General features: G+C 44.2%; 1 pseudogene across 1 annotated transcript; it reads right to left on the bottom strand.

Annotated features, from left to right (window-relative positions):
• Positions 1-14167: 14167 nt before the first annotated feature.
• On the bottom strand, positions 14168-24472 carry LOC123051251 (E3 ubiquitin-protein ligase UPL3-like; annotated as a pseudogene). Its single transcript, XR_006423989.1, has 17 exons — positions 23551-24472; positions 22003-22113; positions 21696-21812; positions 21439-21606; positions 21203-21358; positions 20296-20535; positions 20066-20187; positions 18560-19970; positions 17501-17599; positions 15878-17395; positions 15519-15746; positions 15314-15418; positions 15144-15224; positions 14998-15066; positions 14772-14900; positions 14571-14690; positions 14168-14474 (listed from the first exon to the last, which is right to left on the bottom strand). The product of XR_006423989.1 is annotated as an E3 ubiquitin-protein ligase UPL3-like (transcript).
• Between the last annotated feature and the right edge of the window lie 585 nt (positions 24473-25057).

Below are 25057 nucleotides of genomic sequence, written 5' to 3'. Positions count from 1 at the left end.
AGGAGACTTGGAGTAGACGTCAGGGAAGCTTCGAGGTGGCCACGAGGCAGGGAGGCGCACCTGCCCCCCTGGGCGCGCCCCCCACCCTCATGGGCCCCTTGTGGCTCCCCTGACCGACTTCTTTCGCCTATATATATCCATATACCCTAAAAACATCGAGGAACAGAACAGATCGGGAGTTCCGCCGCCGCAAGCTTCTGTAGCCACCAAAAACCAATCGCGGCCCTGTTCCGGCACCCTGCCGGAGGGGGGAACCCTCACCGGTGGCTATCTTCATCATCCCGGTGCTCTCCATGACGAGGAGGGAGTAGTTCACTCTCGGGGCTGAGGGTATGTACCAGTAGCTATGTGTTTGATCTCTCTCTCTCTCTCGTGTTCTTGAGGTGGTACGATCTTGATGTATCGCGAGCTTTGCTATTATAGTTGGATCTTATGATGTTTCTCCCCCTCTACTCTCTTGTAATGGATTGAGTTTTCCCTTTGAAGTGATCTTATCGGATTGAGTCTTTAAGGATTTGAGAACACTTGATGTATGTCTTGCATGTGCTTATCTGTGGTGACAATGGGATATCACGTGATTCACTTGATGTATGTTTTGGTGATCAACTTGCGAGTTCCGTAACCTCGTGAACTTATGCATAGTGGTTGGCACACGTTTTCGTCTTGACTCTCCGGTAGAAACTTTGGGGCACTCTTTGAAGTACTTTGTGTTGGTTGAATAGATGAATCTGAGATTGTGTGATGCATATCGTATAATCATACCCACGGATACTTGAGGTGACATTGGAGTATCTAGGTGACATTAGGGTTTTGGTTGAATTGTGTCTTAAGGTGTTATTCTAGTACGAACTCTATGATAGATCGAACGGAAAGAATAGCTTCGTGTTATTTTACTACGGACTCTTGAATAGATCGATCAGAAAGGATAACTTTGAGGTGGTTTCGTACCCTACCATAATCTCTTCGTTTGTTCTCCGCTATTAGTGACTTTGGAGTGACTCTTTGTTGCATGTTGAGGGATATTTATGTGATCCAATTATGTTATTATTGTTGAGAGAACTTGCACTAGTGAAAGTATGAACCCTAGGCCTTGTTTCCTAGCATTGCAATACCGTTTGTGCTCACTTTTATCACTAGTTACCTTGCTGTTTTTATATTTTCAGATTACAAAAACCTATATCTACCATCCATATTGCACTTGTATAACCATCTCTTCGCCGAACTAGTGCACCTATACAATTTACCATTGTATTGGGTGTGTTGGGGACACAAGAGACTCTTTGTTATTTGGTTGCAGGGTTGTTTGAGAGAGACCATCTTCATCCTATGCCTCCCACGGATTGATAAACCTTAGGTCATCCACTTGAGGGAAACTTGCTATTGTCCTACAAACCTCTGCACTTGGAGGCCCAACAACGTCTACAAGAAGAAGGTTGCGTAGTAGACATCAGAGCGTAGATCGACGGAAGGAAGGCTACGGCGCACCCCTACCTGGCGCGCCAAATGTCGGATCACGGGTTCCGGCAAAACCCTCAAGGTTCGAACACTGGGGTGCGCATGAAGATCTCCTCCTACCGATCCACGTCCTAGCTTCTCTAAGATCTCAAGGGCTAACTCGACGAACTCACAACACAAGGGACACAAGATTTATACTGGTTCGGGCCACCGTTGTGGTGTAATACCCTACTCCAGTGTGGTGGTGGTGGATTGCCTCTTGGGCTAAGGATGAACAATACAAGGGGAAGAATAGCCTCCTGAGGTTGAGGAGTTCTTGTCTTCGGTGTGTGGCTAAGGAACAGCTGAAGATTAGATCCCTTCCTACTGTGGTGGCTAGTCCTATTTATAGAGGTCCTGGTCCTCTCCCCAAATATTGAGCGGGAAGGGAGCCAACAACGGCCAATTTGAAAGGGGACAGCTAGTACAGCTTATCCTGACAAAAGCAGTCTTCGCCTGCAAAAGGCTCTGGTGGTGACGCCGTCTTGGGCTCCATGGTGACCTCCGTCTTGCCGTCCTGCTGGTCTTGGTCTCGTTGCACTGATATGGAAACCTTTGCTTGACGCCTCGGTACTCCGCGCATGCGCTTGCCCCGTTTGCACCAAAGAGGAAACAAGGACACTATGCGCGCTGGCGCCCGCCTGGTCTCGGACGTAACAGCTCACGTCATGAGAACCTCGCGAGGTTCGCCTTGCCTTGATCTCTCCGCCCCTCGCGAGCCAACCTGGTGAGGCTGCTCCTGAGGAGACCTTGTGTCGTCCGCCTCGCAAGGCTTGGCCCCTCGCGAGGGTCTTGAATGCCTTGCTGATCAAGATGGGCCGTACGGGCCTGCTAGCAGAGCCACGCCGTGGGCCGCAGGCAGGCAAGTCTGGGGACCCCCGTTCCCAGAACGCCGATAGTTGTCAAGATATGCATGGTTTTGAAACTAGACTATCAGACATTTGCTATGTTGATCAGGAGCCTAGGAGAACTGAAGGCAAAGGTTATGGTGCTCCATCGGACAATACAGCATGAAAATGTAACAGTCAGGTCAAATGAACTGAGCTTCTGAACTTCTGGTGGTGCATTTATCTGCTAGACTGTTAACTTTTATGCCAACCTTCCTTTTGTTTTATAGTTGTAATTTGTTTTGGTGCGATACAAAATTTGTTCTTAACGTGCAGCCATCGGCTGAAGAAAACGGCAAGTCATTTTTGTATAGTGTAGGGTGTTCCCTATATTTTCACTGGTGGCGAACTTTGATGCCCAGTGGATGTAATATGTGTAATAGCCGTGATAGCCTAGCGTAAGTTGCTTGCTTATTTATTTCCTTATTGTCTTGTTTATTTGTTTTCTTGTAGTTAGTGCAGTTCTTTTTCGCGGTTTGCTAGTGGCTGCAATAACCTATTTTTTAAAACTAGGCCACATTAACCATGGGCTACATATTTACTGTAGTTAACATGGGCCTCCTACGGGCCGTAGAAACAATGGGCCTTCTAAGGGCCGTAGAAACAATGGGCCTTTTACGGGGCGTAGAAACAATGGGCCTTATACGGGTCGTAGACACAATGGGCCTTCTACGGGCCGTATGATCAATGGGCCTTCTACGGGTCGTATGATCGGTTGGCCAAACATGGGCCAATAGCAGACCACATTATGGCCGTAAATGGGCTAGAGTTGGAATCGCCCGTTCATGGGCCGACCATAACGGGCCGTCGTTAATCAGCCGTATTTGATGACGCTATGAAAACGGCCAAACGTATTAACGGGCCACAAACGGGCCGACTATAACCACGGGCTGAATTTGTCCCATAAGCAGAAAATGACAGTAATGGGCCATAAGTAAACGAATGCTGGAAATGAGCCCAAGAATAAATGGGCCCTGAGAAGGCCGAAAGATAACATGGGCTGGAAACGGCCCAACGGAATAATGGGTCGTTAATGGGTATAAAGTGATACACTGTTCATTATGGGCCAGTTTTACCATGGGCCATTAATGGGCCGAGGGTTACTAAGGGCCTCATATGGGCCGAAAGACGTCATGGGCCATACATGGGCCGGAAGTTAAAATGGGCTGGAATTATATTGGACGGCCCAGATGACGCTACTGGGCCTAATTCAGATAGGCCGTAAACGGGCCCTGGGTTAGCGGGTTGTAAATGGGCTATATGCAAACAGGCCGTTAACAGGCTTGTCGTGGGCCGGCCCGCCACCTTTTGACCAAGTCAAACGGGCCGGCCTTTTCACACGAATGGGCCTATGTTGGGCCGTGCCACGTGTCGACGTATCATAGGCGCTTTGGGTCCAATGAGTGGATGACATCTGTCCCAACGGTGAGCCGACACGTTGAAAGATCGTGGATGTCGCCTAGAGGGGGGTGAATAGGCGCTTTAAAATAATTACGGTTTAGGCTTGAACAAATGCGGAATAAACCTAGCGGTTAATTTGACAAGCACAAAACCTACAACGACTAGGCTCACCTATGTGCACCAATAACTTATGCTAAGCAAGATAAACAACTAAGTGATAGCAAGATATATGACAAGAAACAATATGGCTATCACAAAGTAAAGTGCATAAGTAAAGGGTTCGGATAAGAGATAACCGAGGCACGCGGAGACGTCGATGTAACCCGAAGTTCACACCCTTGCGGATGCTAATCTCCGTTTGGAGCGGTGTGGAGGCACAATGCTCCCCAAGAAGCCACTAGGGCCACCGTAATCTCCTCACGCCCTCGCACAATGCAAGATGCCGTGATTCCACTAAGGGACCCTTGAGGGTGGTCACCGAACCCGTACAAATGGCAACCCTTGGGGGCGGTCACCGAACCCATACACTTTGGCAACCCTTGGGGGCGGTCACCGGTACCCGTCAAATTGCTCGGGGCAATCTCCACAACCTAATTGGAGACCCCGATGCTTGCCCGGAGCTTTACACCACAATGATTGAGCTCCGAACACCACCAACCGTCTAGGGCGCCCAAGCACCCAAGAGGAACAAGCTCAAGGGTACCAAGCACCCAAGAGTAATAAGCTTCTCAACTTGTAACTTCCACGTATCACCGTGGAGAACTCAAACCGATGCACCAAATGCAATGGCAAGGGCACACGGAGTGCCCAAGTCCTTCTCTCTCAAATCCCACCAAAGCAACTAATGCTAGGGAGGAAAATGAGAGGAAGAACAAGAAGGAGAACACCAAGAACTCCAAGATCTAGATCCAAGGGGTTCCCCTCACATAGAGGAGAAAGTGATTGGTGGAAATGTGGATCTAGATCTCCTCTCTCTTTTCCCTCAAAAACTAGCAAGAATCCATGGAGGGATTGAGAGTTAGCAAGCTCGAAGAAGGTCAACAATGGGGGAAGAACACGAGCTCAAAGGATAAGGTTCATTGGGGAAGAAGACCCCCTTTTATAGGAAGGGGAAAATCCAACCGTTAAGTGCTCAGCCCGCACACGAGCGGTACTACCGCTCCACGAGCGGTACTACCGCTCGGGCGGAAGAAGCAGAGAAAAGGAGCAACAAAACAAGAACCTTGGGGCGGTAGTACCGCCGATAAGCGGTACTACCGCTCACCCCAGCGGTACTACCGCTGGAGGAGCAGAACACGGGACAAAAGGAGGCAGGACAGAGCAGAGAATGGTGGCAGTAGTGCAGTAGCGGTACTACCGCTCGACCAGAGCGGTACTACCGCTTATAGGCGGAACTACCGTGCCTTACTGTCGCGCGACTACCGCTGAACCCGACACGAAAAGAGCAGACCCAAAATCGAGGCGGTAGTAGAGCGGTACTAGAGCGGTACTTGAGCGGTACTACCGCTTGACGCTACAAGCGGTACTACCGCTGCCACCGCGGTACTACCGCAGGGAGAAAAACAGAACTGCCAAAACTTCTTCATATGAGCTCCGAATTGAGCAAACTCAAGCTTGTTGGATACAAGACGACGAGTAGCATCAAAACAGCGACTGGTTATAGTAAGAAGAGGCAGGGGAGGTATGCCAACAAATAGAGGAGTGAAACCTCCAACCGAGAAGAACCGGCATAACCTCCAACATCGAAAACATCATAGAAGATGCGAGTGAACTCCGTTTTCGATGAACTCGAGCTTGTCATCAAGATGACCATAAGCTCCAAAACTCACAAAGAGAAGAACCAAACAAGAACCAATAAAGATGATGCAAGGATGCAATGGTTTGATCTCTCTATGAACGATACGATCAAGCTACTCATCGAGAGCCCCCCTTGATAGTACGGCAAACGATCCTATAACCCGGTCTCCCAACTACCATCACTAGACCGGTAAAATAGAAAACCTATCAAGAGCAAACCTTTGCCTTGCACATGGTCCACTTGAGCTAGATGATGACGATCTTGACTCCCTCAAGATGGACCACCTTTCTTGATTGCGTTGGCTCGATGAAGACTAGTTGATTGCTCCCCCATACTCCACTTGGGTGAGCCACCCTTCCGCACATCTTCACAAGTCCATTGTCACCACAATGGCTTCAAGCATTTGATCTCTTCGTGATGCTTTACTTGAACTTGCCTGCTTCACTTGAACTTGCACGCCGCAACCTAACCCCACAAAGAACTCTCAGGAAGACCATGGGTTAGTACACAAAGCGTAATTGACGATGCTTACCATACCATGGGATCGCTTGATCCCTCGGTACATCTTGTGCGCTTTGTGTGTTGATCAACTTGATTCACTCTTGACTTAGTCTTGATCAACCTTGACTCTTTCCAACTCTCTTCATTTGGATGATGTCTTGAAGGTAAACATGAATGATCACACAATCTTCTTCTTCAAGACATGCTTGCAATAAGCTCAACTCTCACATGACCAATCTTTGGATAATTCCTTAATAACACCTTGGTCACCACATAAACTCCTTGAAACCAACACATGGACTTCAAGAAATGCCTATGGACAAATCCTTCAAATATAACTCAAGGCAACCATTAGTCCATAGAGATTGTCATCAATTACCAAAACCAAACATGGGGGCACCGCATGTTCTTTCACATGTGTTTCCTCCAGCCAATGATGATTTTACACGTGGAAAATCACCATTGGTCGGGGCTGTTAACGGGTTATCGGATCCAAAACCGGACCCGATGGCTTAACGGTGTTCCGTTACGATGGATGCCACATGTCGGTCACCCTTGACGAAAGCACTTCTATGACGCGCGATTTATCGTCATGGAAGTGGACACTTCTGTGATGATAATTTTGGTAATGTCATGGAACACTTCTACGACAGCACAGGTATGACTATCTTGATTCTGTCATAAATTTGTCATGGATGTACATGCATGACAGAAAACGTGACCTACTGTGACAAACACGTATCATCACGGAAGTGTATTTTTTTTGTAGTGCAATCTGAGGTTTTGATACAAAGATTGGATACAAGAGATGAACTAGGGTTTGAGAGGAGATGGTGCTGGTGAAGATGTTGATGAAGATTGACCCCCTCCCGATGAGAGGATCATTGGTGATGACGATGGTGATGATTTCCCCCTCCCGGAGGGATGTTTCCCCGGCAGAACAGCTCTGCCGGAGCCCTCGATTGGTTCCGCCAAGGTTCTGCCTCGTGGCGGCGGTGTTTCGTCCCGCAAGCTTGCTTCTGATTTTTTCCAGGGTGAAAGACGCCATATAGCCAAAGATGGGCACCGGAGGCCAGCCAGGGGGCCCACGAGGCAGGGGGGCGCGCCCCCCACCCTCGTGGATGGTGGGTGGCCCCCTCTGGTAGTTTCTTCGCTCAGTATTTTTTATTAATTCCAAAATGACTTCCGTGGAGTTTCAGGACTTTTGGAGTTGTGCAGAATAGGTCTCTAATATTTGCTCCTTTTCCAGCCCAGAATTCCAGCTGCAGGCGTTCTCCCTCTTCATGTAAACCTTGTAAAATAATAGAGAATAGGCATAAGTATTGTGACATAATGTGTAATAACATCCCATAATGCAATAAATATCGATATAAAAGCATGATGCAAAATGGACGTATCAGTGTCATGGCCGCAGGGCAAGAGGCCAAATCGATCGCCTCTTCTGATTTTGTCCGGGTCCGGAATCAGGTCCAGCGACGGCGCCCCCGGGCCGGCTCTGTAGATGAAGTGCTGGATGGATCTCCGGCCAGGGAGGGGGACAAAGGTCACGCTGAAGAGGACGAGGGCGGCCTCCACGCAGTGGACGTAGGGCTCGCCCTGGAAGTCCTTGCTGAGGCCAGGGCATTGGACGGATAAGTAGGAGACTCCCGGTGGGTCGACGAGCCAGAAGGACGCCTCGATGGGATGACCCTCCATCGTGTGGCAGCCGGCGATGGTCGACTTCCGGTGTCCCGAGATACGCGCAGACTTGTGAAGTAAGGCCCAATCGGGGCGGCCGGAGTGTCGGGTGGTGCCGCCGGTGACGTACGGGTCCATCGGGGTGGGGAGGCGGAAGGAGATCGGGGAGAGCACCATGCATCTGGACGGCGGCAAAGGCATGGTTTGGGAATTAGGTTACCCGGAGTGGCAAGTCAAAGACAATCAAGCTGACTGCTGGTGGTGTAGAAGGGGGAGGAGGGGCCAGGGAATTCGGGGAACAGGGAGGAATTCGGAGATGAAACACTCAAAAACACATGAATCCTTAGCTTTTCCTTCTACTATTTTATTATTATTTGGATTATTTACCACATGTGTCATGTGATCTTTTCCTTCTACTTTCGCTCAACTCCCTTTGTCCCCGATCATTGCACCAAGGATTAGCACCAAACTTAATGTCGTGACCACGGGGAGACCCCTCCCTTTAATCATCGTTGTGCCAACCGGGGTGGGGAAGCACGGTGGTGGCACGAGGGTACGCAGTAACCGGTGTGGGGATGTGTACTTTATTGGCTCCCCCATGTGAGATCATATAAAGTGTCTTAGTGATACAATATAGAGCCATGTCTATCATGTGTTGCCAGCATCATACTTGTGGGGATGACTTTGAATCCCTCGAGAACATTTACTACTCAAGCACCATTTAAAGTAGTTTAGTCCCTCTAATTTTATATCTTTATTTTCCGTTCTTAGTTTAGTAAACACCCCTCTTTATTTGTCTTCCAGCATGAAGTAGACTATTTTCAAACTCTGGTTTGAGTGCCTACAGAACTGCGTTAAGTGAAGACGTAGTTGTGGGGTTTGTGGTGCCTTCCCATTCGCTTCATGTGGGTTGGGCACTTCATATATCACGAAAGTGCTACAACAGCCATTTGCACTTGCAGGTCATCAAAGAACAAAGAAGAATGAAAGCAAGGTGTTGAAGGTGCTTGATGCCATGTTTTGCTTGTGAATGGACATGCATGTTATATAATATGAAGAGTATGTGAGCCACAAGAGCAAGAGACCTACATGAAGAACCTCAAGGAAAACTTCAGGAAGTATGGCCAAGCCAAATGAATAAAGGTAATAACTGAAGAAATCCCACGCTCGGCCCTAGCTCTGCCCCTGATCGAGTTAACCTCCTATGTGTATATGCTTTGAAAAAGACGAATGGTAAGATATCTGAAACTCAGATGGTTGCCAACAAAAACTGCGTTGAACTTACATTTATTTTGTGAGTTTGTTAACTTTTCCATGAGTATATCTCCATTTCCCCCAAATATGGTGGAACCCCGATGTATATGCTTCTTCCCAATACGATAAATTTTGCTCTAAAATTTAAATTTGTTTAGTAAGTTTTGTAACTTGTTGGTCAAAATATTCGATCCCCCCCCAATGTTGATCCCACACATACAAGCTTCTGCCCGATACATATGGTACATACAAGGGGAGTTTGAATCTCCATGACATCAATGGTCCAGATCCTAGGATTAGGTGTTCCTAGGATCCATCCGGTCATGCCCAACAAGTTCTTGCTCCGAAGCTTGTTGTGTAGGATCTTGTTATGTTTTGCTTGAGGGGTTACAAGCTCTGTATGAGGTTCATGTGGAACCTATTTAAATTTTATTTTAACCTAGAGGCCAGAGGTTTCATAGATAATTTGGATAAGCAATGTATGATTGTTATATATTACTGAATGATTCATGCTTATTGCTATGGAATGCATTTGCAACATTTTACAATTCAATTGCCAACCAATAGTAAACAAGGACATGTCAATATTTGCTGGTGATTACTATTAGCAATGATATTTTAGTACCAAGTTCAAAGTATGCACAATTCAACTTATCACTGGACTCACTGTAACTTGCAACACACAGTTGGCCATGAACGAAAATGATAAAGAATTGCACCAATGGTTTAATTCATACTATAGATTTTTCTACAAATACGATTACCTAATCATACATTAAAGATCACTATTATGATATTTGTTAGTCCTTGTGGTTTAGAGATATCTACCATAGATGTATATACTGTATATAGTTTATAAAACAACAACAAAATATTCAAGAAGGTATTTTTTGTGAAACACAATTTAAGTTTAGTATGACAAAACTTTATTTTCCATTACATACCTTATAAATGTATAATAAAAAGCTTATATTTAGCAACTTGGTTATGTGGTTAACTACGTCAAACTTGTAATAGATTATTATACCTGTTAAATTTAGAGCATTAAAAACAAATTTTAGAAGTATAAGATTTAAGTATAAATTATTTTAATCCTAGAAAAAGCGATGGTCGGGGCCGCTGCTGAGATAATTGCATCTTGAGATCTTGATCAAACATGATAAGAAGCCTCAGATAATTGGGCTCGTAGTTACCAGCAATCAAATAGAACTAAAGAATCCATCACATCAGAGTGAGCACTAATTTCATGAACTGGATAATCCCCATGCCCTCGGCTTTTCCTTCTACATGCGCTTAACTCGCGAAAATCTGCAAACATGCATAACCAGAGAAGCATATAGTCAGTATATGATATTGATCATGTAGAAAAATGTATAAATGTTATCACTTTAACAATCAGGTCTGAAACAACAATGACCTCCTGTGCATGCATCCATCACCTCATTTATTTTTTTGTGGGACCAATGACATCATCTATGACGTTTTCTCTACTCACTAAGTTTTATTCAAATATAGATGCCTAATGTATGTTTGCAAAATTGTTTTTTTTCTGGCGGGATCTTTAAAACAAGATAATATTGAATATATTTTAGAAATTTGTTTTTAGACAACTAAATCACCATGCTTCAAACTTGTTTCGTACAACCCTTTTAATTCCATGCAAAAAAATAATAATGTTGCATTCTATTTCGTAAAAAAAATCTAACTGTTACACTGTGGCTCGCCGTGTTCCGTTGTATATCATAATGTTACATGGTTTGCCGATGTGTATCAAATTGATTCTTCTTAATTTTACAGTGTTTCACTTTGTTTCACCATGTTTCGGAACATGAATTTTCAAACTTTTTAAAATATATTCAAAAGTGGTCTCCTTTTAAAGTTCTCGTCGTCATAAACAGAAATATGCAAATAGGTCATAAATTGTACTTTTGATTCAAAATATAAATTAGATTTTAACTTGGAAATAGAATGGAAAAGTATGGGGTGGTGGAACCTAGCCGGGACAGTGTGCTTCCATGTGTCAGAGAAAGATGTAGCAAGTATCAGCAGCATTAAGCTATCAATGCATGGCATCGGATCTCCAAGAAAAATCAACGGCTCTCCCATGCACGGAACCTCCCGTGCATGGGAGAATTGCTTTTCTCCATTCGTAGGTGCCTGATATCGCTGGCTGCTTAACCACGTAGGGCCTCATCCAATAGTACCACACACTCCCTCTCGCTGCCAGAGGCGAGTGAAAGAGGGGACCCGCAGCCTTGTCAGTGGGAAGCGTGGCAACTAACATGTTTTGAGAGGGAGAGTGCTTTGGAGTCCTCCTCTTCCAAAGGCATGGAGTAGACTACATCTCTCACACGTACGGTGGATCATGTAATAACTCTTTAGGTTTTTTGGGCGACATTTTCTTACTTAAGACATAAAAAATGATTCACTATACTGACAATGCTCCTAACAGCTACCAGGGCGATGACGACCGTGCCGACGAAATCTTGGGGAGTGCACATCGCCAGCGGCCTTGTTGACAATAATGTAGTTGCTTGGGTCGTTGGGACGTGTCGATCGATCTACAAATAGCAGGCAGAGAAAACCTTGGAGTGCTTGACCTATACTAGATGAGGTGAGCCTCGCACGTACTTATTGTTTTCATGGCGGCTTGGCGACATGACATTCGGAGTCCGGCGCACTACACAATAGGAAAAGACCACATTTTGTAGAGAATCAAGGAAGTCTTGGGGATCTACTACTTCAATTAAGTTTTTTTAGGGGTACCCATTCGATTAAGTGTTAGAGCAACTCTAACAAAGTCGTCAAACAGGCCCGAAACAGCTAATATGGAGTTTGGGGCCAAATGCAGACCTAGCACTTTCGACAAATAGGACTTAAAAAAAATTTGAAGTGCACTCCAAAAACGGGGTCATCATCTCCATATATGACGGTTGGTTAGGGATGCTGATATGGTCAAGGGCGGAGCTAGATTAATTCAAGGGATATGCAAGGTAGCGCTTCGACACTATAGAGAACCAGACACTATAGTGACCTAGGTTTTTAGGTTTTTTGTTTTGATTTTTTTTCAAAACAAAAAAAAAATTGAATTTGCAAGGAAATTGTGAAACAAGCTTATTTTAAAAAACACAAACATTTTTTTTGAAAAATCCCAAACATTTTTCGAAAATACAAAAAAAAATAGTTTATGAGATTTTTAAACAAAAGCATTTTCTGAAATTCTGAAGAATTTTTTAAAATTCCTGAGCATTTTCTACATTTATGAACCAAATTTGAAAACAGGAATAGTTTTTGAAATTTTGAATAATTTGTGGAAAACATAGACTTTTTTAAATTTCCAAAAAAATGGAAACACGAGTATTTCTTTAAAAGAAAATAAACTTGAAAAGGAAAAATTGAAAACAAATAAAAATAAACATAAAAACATAAAATGGACATTGTTGAAAAGGTAAAATGCATCTAAACCATAAATAAAGTTTATTCACCAAGTGTAAATAGCACGAGATCAAAATTAAAGAATAGTAACCACTAATCATCGTTATTGAGCTGCATATGATGTATCGGTTAGTTCCTACTTTCATAAAAAGATATTATCTGGAGGTTTCATGTTAATTAGAGATCAACATATCATATAATTGTAAATATTACCTCCATTCGGAATTACTTGTCGCTTAAATGGATGTATCTAGCACTAGATATATCCATTTGAGCGACAAGTAATTCGAGAGGGAGGGAGTATATCTCAACAGATAATGTTTGTAGTTTTAACGTAAGACATCAACTGACCATTTATCTAGCGGACTTTGTTATGAACTGAACTGACAGAGATCATTCATTACAGTACCTAAGCATCACCAGTTATCAATCTGACCGACTTGGTTATTAATGGTCAACCACTCATGCAAAATGTTGATATCATATTAATACTCAAATTATTGAAATCCTAACTCACACAATGTGTCAAGAAGTGCGTGTTTTTCAAGGATTTGAGCTTCTCTTCAATATGTCCAGAACCTGCGCGTGACAGAGGCAGGCCTTGTGTAGAGAACTTTATTCTGAAAGACAGGTTGTCCCACCCAATCAAAAGTAGGGTATAGTGCCCAGGCTCACCTGCACCTGAAATCCAGTCCATTGATGTCTCTCTTGGGATTCGGAAAATCTGGTTTGATGGGACAGGTTCGGTGTGCAGAAAAGTCTAATACGGGTTGTATATGTTTTGAGTAAAATGATCGATTGATCTTTCTTTGTTGATACTGAAACTATTTGTACCATTACAAGGGACGCGAGAGAAGAGATGTCTATGCAAGCAACAGTCGCGTCGGTTGAGAGAGAGAGAGAAGGAAGAGAATATCACCTAGTCCTCCTACGGCAGGCAGCATCGTCATGCGGATGTGAAGATCTTAGCGAGAGCTGCTGGATTGCAGCTCGGGATGATATTGGTGGTGCCCCGCTCTGGATGGAGATGGGTGGACTAAGACGTACTGCCAGTAGTGAAGATAAACATGTAGGGGTGTGAGAGGAATGGGTTGTTTCTAGATACGCATCGGATGCGCGTAGGAGGGATTCAGCAAAGTAGATACAAGTGTGTGTGCCGCGGGCTTGGCGGGTGCTAAACACAAATGGGCAGCGATGCGTGTAAAAATGGATTTGGCTAATGCAAACCATGACTTGTCATATAGACAATGGGCAGTCATTACTGAAAACCTCAATAAAAAAACATTTGCACCCTTTTTTTTCAGAAATGATTACCTGTACCTAATGTCAGGGGTGCAATTTCTAGTCGTTGACACATACGATGGAGATACAGCAGCCAATACAATACAGAACATCAATCCCGAGGTGGTATAGATCATATGAGAACTTCTCTTTTAGAGAACTTCCATCTCAAAGAGAGACCATCCCTCCCAATCAGAAGGAGGGCTTCTAGGTGTCGTGCAACAACGGAGGCATATCCACGTTCCTTGATCGTGCCGAACACCAACTAGAAGTCGAAAATATATTTAGTGCACTAGTACAATGACACTAGGCATTTAGTTATTCAAAAGATGTGCACTAGTCGAGGAAATAGCTTTCATTAGTACGGGTAAACCTAGTAATCACGAGCACAAGTCACTCAAAATAGACAGAGTACAATAATGAAGTATAGCCGACGACCAAAAGAGAAATGTCTTCTTAGTCACTATAGAGATCAATTGGAGAATATATACAACGGGTGCCCAGGTAAAAAGAGAGAGAATGTTATAAGCACAGGCACCACAAGATCCGGGCTCTAAACTTTTCACAAAAGAAACAACTTAAAGCCTATGTTATACATGGCAATGAACAAACTAACTTTGAATAAAAACTGGTGCGCATTTACATGTGCACCAACCATCTGTATGTTAGTTTTGAACCCACTATGAAAGATCAAACGACCCCTGGCCTTCGTTGATAGCATAAAGCAGCTTCTTGTGCATAACCTCCTGCAACAATGTTCCGACGACCATAGCAGAAGTCAGTTTCCAGGCAAGACGATACGGAAAGGTGGAACAAAAATTCATCAACCAAAAGAACCAAACCTTTGTCGAGTATGGCGGAAGTTTAAGATAGTTGGCACAAGTCATGACACTAGGCAGATCATCATCTGCAGACTCTGCTGCTCCAGCTGCATTTGAAGTATTCGCCGCAGTCGAGGAGTGCTGGCCAAGATACAAAATGGAAAAGCTTAAATAACATGAACGCAGAAATGATGTCATTCTGCATTGCTAAAACAGGCTTACCTTCCTAACGATAGTCAGCTTAGGATTTAGGGAGGCTAAGCCACCAGGTGGAAGCCGAGGAGCACCAGTCACAAACTGGCAGAATGCATGTTGTTGCTCCGGAGTAAATTCTGTCATGATCTCAAGTAGCTGCAAACCAACAGCACAAACATTAAACTGAAGTTCCAAAAATCTGAAATAAAGCTGTGTGAAGAGATGTGCCCTTTTTTAAAGATGATGTACTCACATTGACAATTGCTGGACTCTTCGAGGTATAACCATGATCAAACTTTATATGTTCGACCAGTGTCTCCGGCTGCATTACATGCATTTGCTCAGAACAAGTTAAAATAATGATTATAGAAGGGAGAAATAAAGTTAACAGGGCATTACCTCCCAAAGTTCCCGTCGACCACAAATGAGATAGTCAAGCTCTTGAGGAGAAAATATTTGGAGTGATGATATATCAAATACCTGAATTAGAAGAAAAAAATTAAGAGAAATGCAATAGCTAATTAACAATAATTGCCAGCAAATAAGATATCTTAGAAAAATGAGAAAACCTGATTAAATCCAGCTTTGAATGCTTCTACTTGACGCATTATTCCAGTCTTAAGTGTAGCATCCACTACCAGCGAAATGTACTCTTCTAAGTTGTAAATGCAGACCTACAGGAAGTTAAAAATAACAATGAATAGTCAACAACAAAATTAGAAGCAAAAGCTGAAGTGATGACGACATAAGAACCTAATCTACTCCATCACATACCACTGTATTTTCTTCACCTTCCTTCAGAACAAAATCCGGATAGCCCGGAAGAGTAAAATCTAAGCATAGGTCTTCAATAGGAGCACCATGAAAGCCCAATTCTTCTATTTGTTGACTATGATTAGAGCAGGACTCCAGAAATCGCTTGCGTTCAACAAGAACTTGCAACTCTCGAAGTATTTTACCAAGCTCAGCATCAAAAGATAGTATGTCATACAAATCAAGTTCCTAGTAAAGCAAAATATTTTGGCGTCAATACAGAAGACAGTAGAGAAAATAAAAAAAAAATACCAAGACTTGACAAGAAGGTGGAAGGGAATATTGGAATGGATCTACTGCAAGCGGGTTCTCATGCTTACTTGTCCAAGTAGAAGCTTATAAAATGCTGTTGACAAAGGCAAATCAAGAAGCCTTCCATCTTGCAATGCTTTTGCCATGATTCGACCAACTAAGCGGAAATACTCCACAACTTTGAAGAATTTACTACCCTCTGAAGAAGCAGTACTAGGTGGCCAAGGCCGAGGGAACAAGCCAAGAGGTGCTTGTATCAAGTTCCTGCTATCAGCAGGTGAATGCGAATCAACTTTTTTAGCTTCTAAAGAATCAGAATCAGATCTCCATAATCCCAAGCCAACCCTTTGCAGGTCATGACTTAAGAGGGTGTAGAACTCCAAAGTTGGACCAAGTCCAGTTCCCACTTCACCAAAGTATTCAACTTCAAGAACAGCCTTCTGATTGGAGAACATCTCCATTACTTTGGCAGCAGAATCCAGGATCCGGTTACGAGAAACACGAACTTTCTGGCGTTGCAATCTACCAATCCGGACTTCTCTTTCAGTCGCTGAGCTATTATTATCACCCTGTTGTTGCTGAAGACGATTCAATGCCCTAGATAACCCAAAAGCTGTGGAGTAGAAGTGTTGTCTTCTTGTTTCAAAAGGAAACAGAAATGGACAAGCTTTGGTCATCTGATAACACCAAGAAGGTAAACTACCACTGCAGAGTGCAAGAACATCCTGAATTTGCCGAGCAAGCTTTGGTGTCAACTTACTGCTGATAAACTCCTCTGAGGGTACCTTAGCTCCGGTGCCATATAACCCATCCAGGGTACCAACTTTTCCCTCTATAAAATCATCACAGGTTGCCTGTAGTCTCAGACGAGGAGATAGCTGATTCAATCCCTCCAATACACGCAATAGTGCTAAAATATTATAAGTTTGGGTCGATTTCTCAATATCACAAGGAAGTTCTCCTTGCAAAATGCTATCAAGAAGAGAAATACATTGTTCTTGAGATGTAGCTCTGCAAAGTTCTGATTTGGACGATTTCAGCACTAAAGATGAACCTCTGGTTGATTCCCTATCCACTTCGTTATCAGCCTTTTGATATGTTATAGTGAACACATCACTCCAGAGACGGCTTCCATCATTGGGTAAATCAGAACCACCTAACCTTTCCTCATCATCCTCATCATGAACTACTTGCTGTTGCATAGCTTGATATACGGTCAAATGCTTGCTAAGCTGCTTGCCGCCAGCTGTAAAAATCAATTTGTTCGAATGCTCATGTGCACTAGTTCCAAGTGGAAGGCCACGCCTATCCTGGCTACCTCTGATACCACGACTACCAACAGAAGCAAGCCCAGCCATGGCAGCTGCAGCAAACGACATCGCGCCCCGCGAACCAAGTGTGCTTGGATTTCTAAGTTCAACAGAACCTGCTCCCCTGCTACTAAAAGTATGTTTTATGCTGGAGCCAGATGAGGGTTGTGTCTGGTTATCACTTGCTATTGAGGCAATACTAGATCCATCAGCATCTGCCAGTTTTACATCATGCACACTCTCTGGAACACAGTCAGGAAGAGACCCACGTAGAACCTGGGGATTCTCAACAAAAATATGCAGTTTTCAGTCATGCCCACTAAAGCCACATTAACTTGCAGGAAAACAAAGAGATCAATCGAAGTAATTTTGAAATACTACCTCATGATCATCGTCTTCATCATCTGAAACATCATCATCGTCATCACCAAGCATCAAAGCATCATCAGCCTCGAAGGGAGATGCGCCCAGTTCTTCGTCCTGCATGTAGGAAACAGAATGTATCATGCACAACGAGCATAAATACAATAATAAAGTTTAACATTCACATGACATGGTGTACAAGAATTGGATCAGAACTTTGTTCAGGGATAAGGGAATTAGTGAAATAGTAGTCCAGTTTCCAACGCATAAGTGATCTATTTTGTTATACAGGTGAGTACTGGTAAGGGGTACTTGCAGCTAATTACATAGATATAATTAACTTGACAACTTAATTTATTATTTATATATTTATCACTCAGTTAGGCAAGAAAAGCAGTATTGCATTCGGGCAAACTTTCAACAGTGAAATGAATCACATTGGTGAATATGCTCCCACTATCACAAGTTCTCAACTATGGAATGTGCCATTGCTGCTTGAGGTCCGTGCCACTCTCTCAACATATAATTATTGCATAGGATGAGGAACTGCAACAACCTTTAGGCACATTCAGTGATCGAGATAGTGGTGGGAGCACCAACCTTTCCCTACATCATTGGTTTTAGTAAGACAATGTCTTCATCAACTGAAGCATTGTAGACATGGTGAGACAATATGTACTCCCTAGATGCCATATCAAACTGCAGGTGAAAAGGCATTGTACTCTGTAGATCTAATTTTATGAAATTCACACATTGGTTCCACAATGAAATTTGTGTTAAATAATAATCTCATAACAGTATTAATCATGTCAATTCCCCTTAACAGTTGCACATCAAATTATTAAATGAAAGGAGAGCAGATATAATCATGAAACGACGACGAAAAACAGTAGGACGGTTGTTATAACGAAAATCAGCTTGGCAGCTGAGTAACTGCAGGGAGGCACTACCAAAAAAAGAATATGTAGTCAAGCATTTGCATCAAATTTTGGGGAACTAGCAAAAATTCAAGACGTACTGGAGGAAATATATATTCTATAGATTATTAAGGAAATGAGTCCATAATGAACAACAAACCTCTGAGCTACTGTGACCGTGTGGTGGCTTCACTTCTGCATCTTTCTGTGAAGCAACTTTTCTGCGTGCTGCAGTCCTAGTATGTGGTCCTTTAGGTTCATCGGACGTCGACTTAACAACAGCTTTGCCTTTTCCCTTGGATGTGTTTCCGCTCCCCTCCTGAATATCCTTCTTAGTTGCAGAATCAGCATCAGCCAATGATTTCGACCTAGTTGAGGGCCGCCGGACAGATTGAGTTGACGAAGCCACTGGTGCTGTTGCACTAGGTGCCACAGATTCAGAATTCTTTCCAGATGATACTGCAGGATAAGATATTGACTCGCTACGCTGGATTCTAGACCAAAGGAAATCTTCAACGGCTGCTAAACTTGCCAAGGGATCAATAAGAACTATATTGGATGAATAATCCTTAAGCATTTTTTCACCCGCTGCTCGACACAGGCGCAACTTCAGGGGCTGAGATAGAGCACTTAATCCAGAGGATGGACGAGATCCTCCCAAACTGGACGTCCTTCCAGAATGGCTAATCACAACTGGGAACCGTTCCAGCGAAGACAACGCGCTTTGCAGTTTTTGAACTAAGAATGCCATTGGAGTTTGATTCCCTACCGCATCATTTGGAAGGGCAACATATATAAATGCTTTATATCGCCTGAGTGCCAGGTGACGCAACTTGGGTAGGTTTGCTTCGGACACCTTTTCCTTTCCAAAGGTTCCACAAGACAAATAATTAAGCAATGCTGAGATAACTCCACTCCCAATAAACTCAAACGTGGAAACCCCATCCCCATTGCTAAGCTCAGACAATATTTTATCTATGATATCGTCTAACTGTTCCTCGACATTGCATAAGATATCAAAATCATCACCTCCCAGTGACTTTGATTTCCCTTTGGCTTTTGTTTTAACAGTGTCCGCAGTGGCATTTAATTTTGCACAGAGTGCCCGTAGCTTCAAAAGGTCATCAGTAACTGCAATATCACTTGAGCCGGGTTCAGAGGGGAAGTACTTATCTTTGAATGACTTCGCACGATCACTAACTGAAGCACGAATTCTAGTATTTGGACCTTCTAGCGTGCTTGGTGGTGAATTGGCAATAGTAGTATGGGAACCCTTTGGTTCATCCAAGGAATTATTATCAGTATTCCCAGCACTGCTGCGCCGGCGGCTGCGTCTTGAACGTGAAGATGTACATGTACCAGAATCAATATCCTTGTCCTGCTGTGGTACTTGAAAAAGCATTGGACTTGAGATTTCCTGGCATATAAGCGATTCTACAGCATGAACAACACCTTCCCTCACAAACATCTTCGAAAATGTCCCAGGGAGCTTTTCCATCAGAATTTCAGCTATCTGGAGAGCGGGAACCAACACATGTGGATCTTTCCAAGCTAAGATGCCAGCTAAGAAGCTGCAAAGGTCAATATCAGGTTAGATGGAACCAGAGGTACACGAGTACATGTATAACAGTAAGCAAGAATGGCATCTGAAGTTTCGTATTAGCACCTGGATATGTTTGTTGTGCCATGGAGAATTTCGATCATTTCCGCTGAGCTGTAATACATTAATTTAGCAATGACAGATAAGCATTTATGACGTATTGGTCCATTTACACTGGAGCCATACACCTGCAAGGGATAGAGTGTATCCAAATAATGTCTCAGATAACAGGATTTCAATAATGTTATTGTCAGCAACCAACATCAACTGATACGCCAGCAAACCAAGAGACTGACCTGTGTCATGGTAGGTAATATGTCCATGCCAAATTGCTGGAGAAGTTCAGGCTGATCACGTAATAACTTCTCCCGACCCGAGACTTTAATATCTGTTGAACCAGACTCGCCTTGCTTGCTAGAACCAGGTTTCTTTACAGAAGAGCCTTTCATAAAAACATGGGAATGCGCTGGTAAAGAAATGGTTCCAGCAGGTAGAGGAGGAAGCAATTCGTCGGCAAGGTTCACAATTTCATACATCTGTGTGACACAACAAAGAATATTAGCATATGAAAACAAGCTGCAAACTACCATAGAACTACTACAGGAAACTCTTGGCTTTTGATAAATTAAAAAGAAAAATGGAGCAAGTAATATGGTATGATGTCGAGATTATTAAGGTTAACAAACAGTAGCTGGGCGTCATCTAGGTGGTCACCTACCGCCAGTCTAGCGCATCTCTAAACCTTGATCAAGATCAATACTATCATTGTGAATTTCATATTATAACTGGAGAAAGAAAATCGGGTAGAAAACAGAGAAGTCTATGAACCAAGAGTTCCAAGACAAACCCCTAATCCAATTTACCACATTGTTTGCTCACTGTTATAGCTTGCAGGACTGCACAAACAGCACGAGCACGGGAAACATTTGGCAAATTATTATACACAGAATAAGTATCCAGCATGCAACTTTCTTCCAAATTTTGAATATTCTGTTGTGTGATATTAATTTCAGTTTACCAAACAAGCCTGAACTGAATGCACACTTGAGTGAATTTAAACTTGAAAAAAAAAAGTATCACTCAAAAAGCTTCATCGGCTAAGTCAGATAAAACAACAACCGAACAGAGTCATCAACCGATGGCATTCAAATAAAACAGTAAGTAGCTATAATATAGATATAGCCCTCATAAAGCAATAATCACCTGATCAGCTGGCCTAGTGGGGGATACAGTTGTACCAGCAACCAAACCAGAACCTGAAAGGATATCTTTAAGTGTGCCGCTAATTCCATGGAGGAGGAGTGTTTTAGCTGCCAATGGAGATCCACTTGCACATATTGACAGAACACGAATTACTCCCTTCAAGGATATATGAGCCAGAGTTAGCAAAGTTGCGTAACTACTAAATAATACAGTAGATAAGTGAAATAGAAGCATACTGTATATGTTAATGTACTCAGTGATGCTTGTCCCGCTGAGTTGCTAACAGCTATTAAGCTAGCAGCTTGTGCAACCAATCCATAATTGCACAATTGATCTAATTTCTCTGGGGATGAAGCAAACGATTCTGCTATACGAGTCAGGCAAACAGAAGCATGTTCCAGCACCTGGAATACATTGATACAGATCATCAGCATCTAAGAATAGATGGTATCATGGCATAATCATGGTATCCAAATACAGACAACAAGCATACTTTTGCATCATGGTAGTTCAGAAGATTTGTTAGCAGTGGAACCGCTTCCATTACAAAATCTGAGGCGTCTGAAGGAAGCTTCCTACACATATTGGCAGCTGTAGATAACGCAACTCTCTGTATACATTCCACCAAAAAAACAACTGTGAGTAGTAATAAAAATGTAGTACAGTATGTGTACAACAAAAAGATAGTGATATGACAAATTAGTATGTCCCAATTTCTAAATGGTGCAAAAAAATAACGTAAGTATTGAGAATGTTATGTCTAAATGCTGGAAAAACATAGAAGTATTTAGAAAAATTACTTGAACACCGGTGGAGAAGAAGTCAAGATATGATAGCACTGCCATTAGCGCGCCAGCCCTCAAGCAGGCAGTTGGATGCTCCTGGGATATCTTCTTGAGTGCTTGTAAGGACTAAAATACACAGAGAAGGCATAAGAAAATATTAGTAACACATCAAGATCTAGCAATGATAGATTCTTCCTGCAGCATATTTTAAACGACAAAACAAAACAAGGAAAGTGGCTAATCTAAAGTGCCACAGAAGCAATACAATATCAAAATCTAAGAAAGTAATTCAAATGTCCTAGGTGCTAAACCTAATAGTTGTAGATACTACTCAATAACATATTGTGGAGCAGCAAACTAGATTCAATTGCACAAAGGGTTACAAAGGAATTCAAACAGATGATATCAAGTTAATTCACATTGTTTTGAATTAGACCCAAGAGAAGTAGAAGTATAATATCCATATAAGATGGGAAGGCAGAGAAGAAACACAGCCAGAAACCGGTTACATGAATCTTAGCATCTGATTTCCAACCCACTTCTTAGTATTTCAGATGGATCATTACAGTAGCACATACACAGGCGTGAAATCAGACCCTGAGCTAGAAATATTTCAGATGAAAAACATGTTCAAATAGCTAGCTTAGTCATGCACAAATAGGTGATTTGGCACACAGCAAAACCGTGTTAAATGGCACCCAGGTGCTCGGCAGGAACACCACCATGATCAGGCCTAGAAAGTCTTCTAAGGGGCAGATGAGGTCCTTAGATGGATTTGAGTTCGCTGGTGAGGATTTGGAGCCCGAGTCCTCCGGCGGCACCAGAGGAAGGGAAGACATCTCCATGCCCACAAGCTCCCTAAGGCTTTAAGGCATCACGTGCATTGGGACATGCTTTCATCTAACCATTTTTTCTTTCATGTGTCTCCTATCCTCAGCTTCTTCCTCCCAGAGCGACCAGTGACTAGACCCTAGGCAGGCCCCAAGGCTGCTAAGGGATCACCTTCTGCCTAACTCTCTAGATATTTCTTGTAACATCATTAAATGGTGAGCTACTGAAATAGGCAATATTTGGTACTTGCCAAGTGAACAATCAAACAAGCTATTTCAAATATATAGTTCCTTGAAAACTGATTATACACAATATTTCAAACTTAATATTAACTGAGGCTAACTTACAACTACCACATCTGTACAGGTCACCGAAACTTGAGTCAGAAACATAACATAGAAAGCATACAGTGGAACTTCTCGAGTATGGGCACAACGCCAACAAAAATCATGTTCTTAACCTTCTCATCCATATTTGTTTTAGCACTAAAATGGGAAAAAAACACAGCTACACAAAAGGCAAACTACTCATGAGCAAGTCCAAATACTATAAATGATCTGCAACACTAAAAGGAAACTCATGTAATGTAGGTTAAGGCTCTATGGACAGCATAATCATGCATAATACAGTACACAAGAATGGTTCACTAAGCATTGATCTGGATCAGGCAACATGATAAAGAAGCAGCATGTACTATAAACCAAACAAGCGATGCAGCAGAACAGTGCTCACCTGCTCCGCAAGGTCCATATATTCAATGGTGAGAAGCCGGGCGCAGAAGCATGCCACGGCGCCATAGTGCACAACGGCAGAGCAGGACGACGGCAGCACGTCACAGAGGTGGGTCAGGGCCCGCGCAGCGAGCAGCATGATGTCAGGGTTGCTCTCGTGGTTGAGCAGCCCGACCAGAACAGGCACGAATGAGTCCACCGAGAACCCGGCGAGGGTGTCCTCGGTGCCGATGGACAGCATCTCACAGAGCTGGGTCAGCGCCTCCACCTGGCGCCCCTCCTCCCCGTCGGCACGGAGACCCGCGAGCATGCTCTTCATCCGCGCGCCGTTCGGCCCAGACATGGACGACGAGGAGGCAGCCGCGGCGGCGGCGGAGAGGGCGGACGACGGCAGCATGTCGTCCAGGCCGGCGCCGAGCTTCCTGAGCAGCCCCTGCAGGGCGCTGCTGGCGGAGGTGAGGCCGTGGGGGAAGGCCCCGTGGCCCTCGTCGTCGTCGTCCATGCCGTCGAAGCTGAGGCCCAGCATCCGCTCGGCCTCGCGCACGCGGGAGCTCTCCGAGGGCTCCTGCTGCTCCTTGCCCTTGTCGGCGTTGGAGGCGCGGCCGCCGCGGCGGCGGGGCGGGGGGTTGTTGTTCCCGTCGGCCGGGAAGTCCATCGGGGGCTGCGGGGCGGGCGGGGAGAGGACGACGGAGCGGCGGGGCGCGGGGTGGGGGGGCGGGGCTAGGGTTAGGGTTGGGGCGGGCGCGCTTGGAGGAGCGGGCCGAGGAGGAGGAGGTCGGGGTGGTGGAGGAAGACGACGAGGCTTCCGCCCGCTTGCGGCTGCGCGTTTCCATACAAGGGGGAGGAGGGGGCGGGGGGCGGCGGCCGCCTCGTCGGAGGCGGTGGCTGCGGCGCGGCGGCTAGGAGGCGGTGGGCGGCGGGGGAGGGGCATCGATGGGGGACGCGATCGGAGGAGATCTGGGTGGGGATTTTGTTGATTGATTTGGGGGGGCCAAGGAGGCGGTGGGGACTGCGGGGCTGCGGGGGCGGCGACGTGAGATAAGAGAGAGAGAGAGACCCGAGGCCTTTGCCGGATGGGACGCGTGAGCGTGAGGAGGGCCGCTTGGGCTTTTGCGGGGTTGTTCGGCCGGCTCTGCCCACGAGCACCGCACCGCCCTCCCTCGACCTAAGAAACAGAAGAAGAAAACAAAATGTTCTCAAAAAAGTATCTCAAAAGATAAAATACTCCCTCCAAATAAGTCCGGACGAAGAGAGACACAGCTGTATCTAGATATCTTTTAGTGCTAGATACATCCATGTCTGACATATTTAAGACATGTAATTTGGAACGGAGGTAATAACATGAAAACGAACAATATACTGAGTTAATCGAAATTATTTGTCTCTCTCTTCTTTTGAAGGAAAAAAATGCTATCGAGCGACGTAGATAGCGCAAGGTAAGGTAATGAACACGCAGGCTGAAAAATTAGCAAGGAAACTCCTTGATAAGAGCTGAAGTCGCACCAGTG

This window comes from Triticum aestivum, chromosome 2D (genome assembly GCF_018294505.1).
Source record: "Triticum aestivum cultivar Chinese Spring chromosome 2D, IWGSC CS RefSeq v2.1, whole genome shotgun sequence".
Taxonomy (NCBI): Eukaryota; Viridiplantae; Streptophyta; class Magnoliopsida; order Poales; family Poaceae; genus Triticum; species Triticum aestivum.
Note: the sequence above shows the minus strand (reverse complement) of the source record. Positions and strands in the feature narration are given on the sequence as shown.